We start from the raw sequence: 5768 nt of genomic DNA, 5'->3' as shown, positions 1-5768 counted from the left end.
GCTATTTGGATTCCCAGGTAGCGGAATTTATGTCAGGTTTGTTTAAATGGCAGTCCCGTTAGTGCTGCCCCATCTACTTGTGGATGTACCAGGAGCATGATGATTCCGCCCATGTTGCTTTGTGGGTCCGAAATGTAGAGGAGCAGGTCATTCCCGTACCAGCCTCCCCGGACAGGCGCCGGAATGTGGCGACTAGGGGCTTTTCACAGTAACTTCATTGAAGCCTACTCGTGACAATAAAGCGATTTTCATTTTCATTTTTTCAGAGTGAGACTCTGTGCTCTCTGATTCCCTTTGGATCCCCCTCCAGCATTTTGCTGCTCTGAACGCAATTGCTAGTGGCTCGATCGCAAGAGCGAACAGCAGTGGGGACAATGGACATCCTTGTCTGGTCCCCCTGTGCAGCTGGAAGTATCTGGAGTTGGTGTTTGTCCGTATGCCCACCGTGGGAGCGTTGTATAGGAGTTTAATCCAGGAAGTGAACCCTATTCCAAGCCCAAACCGCTCCAGTACCTCGTTGAGGTATTTCCATTCGACTCTGTCGAAGGCCTTTTCTGCGACTAGGGAGACGATCACCTCTGGTGTTCTCTCCCCGGATGGGGTCATTATCACATCAAGCAGGCACCTAATGTTCGAAGTAAGCTGTCTACCTTTGACAAGGTCTGTCTGGTCATGCATGTGCAGTGCAGCCGCTTTTTAAAAAAAAAAACAGTCGCAGCTTTTTGTTTTACAAGTTCAGGGAGGTTTCATTCATTTTATTCATTTATTTTATTCAATTAATTTTTATTTTTTTCATTCATTTTATTTTTACTTTTTTTTTACAAGTTTATTAGATAAAATTTTACTGGAAAAATGCAGAACTTTGGCCAGATGGAGACTCCATACTTTCCGACACTGGAAGGCTCCACCTTCATCCAACAGGTTCCATTGGAGGTGCGTGTAGGAGGGCCAAAGGGACCCAAAACCATTTCCTCCATTGTTGGCAGGCGGATTGGGTCCCAAAGGTTGGCCGGTTGGTAAAAATGGATCCCCAGAAAAAAAGTTTGAACAGTTCTAGCTTTTTGGCTAGAATCTTGACCAGTAATTTGGCATCTGCGTTCAGCAGTGAGATGGGTCTGCATGACCCACATTCCGTTGTGTCTTTATCTCCCTTGGGTATCAGCGAGATTGAGGCCTGCGCTAGCGCGGGTGGCAGTGTGCCCCTAGCTAGCGAGTCTGTGAACATCTCCCGCAGGTGCAGGGCCAGCGCTGCCGCAAATCTTTTGTAGAAGTCCGCCAGGAACCCGTCCGGTCGCTACACCTTCCCCGCCTGCATGGAGCTAATGCTGTCCATGATCTCTCCCAGTGCTAGTGGTGCTTCCAGGCCCCGTTCTCTGCCCTCCCCCACGACTGATATGTCCAGTCCATCACGGAACCATTTCATCCCGGACTTCAATTCTTTGAGGAAGTGACAAAATTAATTGATGAGGGAAGGGCTGTAGATGGACTTTAGTAAGGCGTTTGATAAGGTTTCCCAAGGCAGGTTGATGGAAAAAGTGAAGTTGTATGGGGTTCAGGGTGTACTAGCTGGATGGATAAAGAACTGGCAGGGCAACAGGAGACAGAGTAGTGGTGGAAGAGAGTGTCTCAAAATGGAGAAGGGTGACTAGTGGTGTTCCACAGGGATGCGTGCTCGGACCACTGTTGTTTGTGATCTACATAAATGATCTGGAGGAAGGTATAGGTGGTCTGATTAGCAAGTTTGCAGATGATACTAAGATTGGTGGGGTTGCAGATAGCGAGGAGGACTGTCAGAGAATACAACAAAATATAGATAGATTGGAGAGTTAGGCAGAGAAATGGCAGATGGAGTTCAATCCAGGCAAATGCGAGGTGATGCATTTTGAAAGATCAAATTCAAGAGCGGACTATGTGGTCAATGGAAGGGTCCTGGGAAACAATGTGCAGAGAGATCTGGGAGATCAGGTCCATTGTGCCCTGAAGGTGGCAACGCAGGTTGATAGAGTGGTCAAGAAGACATACAGCATGCTTGCCTTCATCGGACGGGGTATTGAGTACAAGAGTTGGTAGGTCATGTTACAGTTGTATAGGACTTTGGTTCGGCCACATTTGGAATACTGCGTGCAGTTCTGGTCGCCACATTACCAGAAGGATGTGGATGCCTTGGAGAGGGTGCAGAGGAGGTTCACCAGGATGTTGCCTGGTATGGAGGGTGCTAGCTATGAAGAAAGGTTGAATAGATTAGGATTGTTTTCGTTGGAAAGACGGAGGTTGAGGTGGGACCTGATTGAGGTCTACAAAATTATGAGGTATGGACAGGGTGGATAGCAACAAGCTTTTTCCAAGATTGGGGGTGCCAGTTACAAGGGGTCACGATTTCAAGGTGAGAGGTGAAAAGTTTAAGGGAGATGTGCGCGGAAATTTTTTTTACGCAGAGAGTGGTGGGTGCCTGGAACGCTTTACCAGCGGAGGTGGTAGAGGCGGGTACGATAGAATCATTTAAGATGCACCTGGACAGATATATGAACGGGTGGGGAACAGAGAGAAGTAGACCTTGGAAAATAGGAGACAGGTTTAGATAAAGGATCGGGATCGGCGCAGGCTGGGAGGGCCGAAGGGCCTGTTCCTGTGCTGTAATTTTCTTTGTTCTTTGTTCTACCCCATTGAGGGCTCTGAGGTGTACAGCCCATGGTAAAAGGCCCTAAAGGCTTTGCTGATCTTTTCTGGCTCCGTTTCTATTGTGCTTCTAGTATCCCTGATTTGTGCAATTTCTCTGGTGGCTGCCTGCTTTCTCAGCTGGTGTGCCAACAGGCAGCTGGCTTTGTCTCCGTGTTCGTATAGGGTCCCACGTGCCTGGCGGAATTGATGCACTGCTTCCCTGGTGGAGAGCAGATCAAAGTTCCTTTCTAACTCTTTCCTCTCCGCCAGGCGCTCTACGGTCAGGGCCTCGGAGTATTTACGGTCTACCTTCAGTATGGAGTCGCCCAGCTGCTGCCTAGCCACCCTTTCCTGCGTATCTCTTCGCACTTTGAAAGTGATGATTTCCCCTCTCAGCACTTCCCAGAATGTGGAGGGTGAGGCCTCCCTGTTCTGGTAGAATTCAGCAGGTTTGGCAGCATCTGTGGAGAGAGAAACAGAGTTAACGTCGAGTCTGTATGAGCACAGTTTTGGTCTCATATTTAAGAAAAGTACATAATTGCGTTTGAAACAATGCGGAGAAGGTTCAATTGTCTGGATCAAGCGACTGTATTATGAAGAAAGGTTGGGCTCATCTCCATTGGAGTATAAGACGATATTATTGAAACATGAGAGACCCTGAGGAGTCTTGACAAGGTGGATGCTTAAAGAATGTTTCCACTTATGGGAGAGACTGGAATGAGGGAGGCACATTTAAAAATAAAGCATCTCCAATTCAAAACGGAGATTGGAATAAAGATTTCAGAAGTTGGCTAGTCTGGAATTCTCATTCTCATTCAGCAGAGGTGGAGTCATTGAGTATTTAAAATTTTTTTTTTTTTTTTTTTTTAAAAAGAGTACCCAATTCATTTTTTCCCAATTAAGGGGCTATTTAGCGTGGCCAATCCACCTACTCTGCACATATTTGGGTTGGGGGGTGAAACCCACACAAACGCAGGGAGAATGTGCAAACTCAACACGGACAGTGACCCAGAGCCAGGATCGAACCTGGGACCTCGGCACCATGAGGCAACAGGGCTAACCCACTGCGTCACCATGCTGACCTGTCAATGAATATTTTTAAGACCGAGTTAAAATGATTCCCTGGTCAGTCAAGAATCTAAGGGTACGGGCAGCACGGTGGCTTCACCTTCACCCTCAACAATGCAGAGATCTCTTTTTTCCTGAACTGAGGATTTGACCACACACACTCAAATCTGTTGACTGGGCCGTCAGCTGTGGGAACCACATTTCACCCTAACCCTAACGCCCTCCTCCCCCTTCTCCCACGATAGCGTTCCCTCACCTGCACTGTCCACCTCACTAACCTCAACCCTCACCGTCCACCTCACTAAACTCAACCCTCACCGTCCACCTCACTAACCCCAACACTCACTGTCCACCTCACTAACCTCAACCCTCACCGTCCATCTCACTAACCTCGACCCTCACCGTCCACCTCACTGACCTCAACCCTCACCTTCACTGTCCACCTCACTAACCTCAACCTCAACCTCACTGTCCACCTCACTAACCTCAACCCTCACCCCTCACCGTCCACCTCACTAACTTCAACCCACACCGTCCACCTCACTAACTTCAACCCTCACCTTCACTGTCCACCTCACTAACCTCAAACCTCACTAACCTCAACCCTCACCGTCCACCTCACTAACCTCAACCTCAACCCTCACCGTCCACCTCACTGACCTCAACCCTCACCGTCCACATCACTGACCTCAACCCTCACCGTCCACCTCACTAACCTCAACCCTCACCTTTACCGTCCACCTCACTAACCTCAACAATCACCGTCCACCTCACTAACCTCAACCCTCACCTTCAACCTCACTAACCTCAACCCTCACCTTTACCATCCACCTCACTAACCTCAACCCTCACCGTCCACCTCACTAACCTCAAACCTCACCCTCACTAATTGATGGAACAATTAAAACCAAGGATGCACAGGAGGCGGGATAAATTTTTTGTGAAGCGAAGGTATTAAGGGTTATGGAACTGTAGGTGTGCCAGGTACAGTTAAGATGCAGACCAGTCATGACACAAAAGAATGGCCGACTCTTGTTCTTTGTTCCTGAACTTATGATTCACATAGTTGGGCTCAAGTTTGCAGAAGTCACTTTGATGTCTTCACATTCCTGATGGAGCCATCAGGGAGCAGGATCCCAAAACCACTGCTCCCAAAAGGCCATAACATGACCGCCAACTAAAGACAACAGGATTCATTTTGCCATTTAATCTTTATTTCAGACTCATTATAAAAAAGTCCACACGGAATATTAAAACCCATCAAGTTTACTTAACAGAACATCGGTACGTGAATTAATCAGATTCAAATGTTAAAACATTTATCATAGGAACCTATCCCATTCATTCATTTACAAGAACCTACAATCCTGGCAGGGACTTGGAAATACGCTTACAGATGCTTAGAGTTTAAAAAAAACATTGAAAATTTATGAAGCTGTTTTTCTGAAAGGGGTAGGAAAGGAGGGAGTGTGTTATGATTTAATGTAACACAATGCACTAAAATAATGATGGTCCCTGTTAAGTGTCTTCAGCAGAAAGGCCACAGAAAAGCACAACTCTGTTGCTTCTGTGTAGAAGTGAACAGGTTTATGCAACATGATACCTTCATGGCCACAAACTACATGTGCTGAATTATCACAAACTCACACGTCACACGCTGTGTCCCACAGGATCAAGATTAAAAATAAACACTGAAGTAGTTTATTTTCCAGTAAAAGTTTATTTACTGGAAACAGTAATACTGCTGCAAATATGCATTTTCTTCCCTAGTCAAGTCTCTTGTAAACCATACACAATGATCCTTTTATGAAATAAAGCTACTTCAGTAAAATCCACAGGGAATAGTCTTTCTTTACGATAATTAGTATCTGTACTGCAAGCCAACCCCAGGTTTACAGTCTTACTGTTACAGTGCTGTGAATTAAGTTCACAATAAGAAAGCATTTATTATCAATGCAAATCGTTTCTTTTAGAAACCTCACTCTTGCCATGCGGAAAGTGAACTTCCTGCCGCCTTCTGTGATGTATTTACAATTTAGCAT

This window comes from Scyliorhinus canicula, chromosome 24, assembly GCF_902713615.1.
Source record: "Scyliorhinus canicula chromosome 24, sScyCan1.1, whole genome shotgun sequence".
NCBI lineage: Eukaryota > Metazoa > Chordata > Chondrichthyes > Carcharhiniformes > Scyliorhinidae > Scyliorhinus > Scyliorhinus canicula.
Note: the sequence above shows the minus strand (reverse complement) of the source record.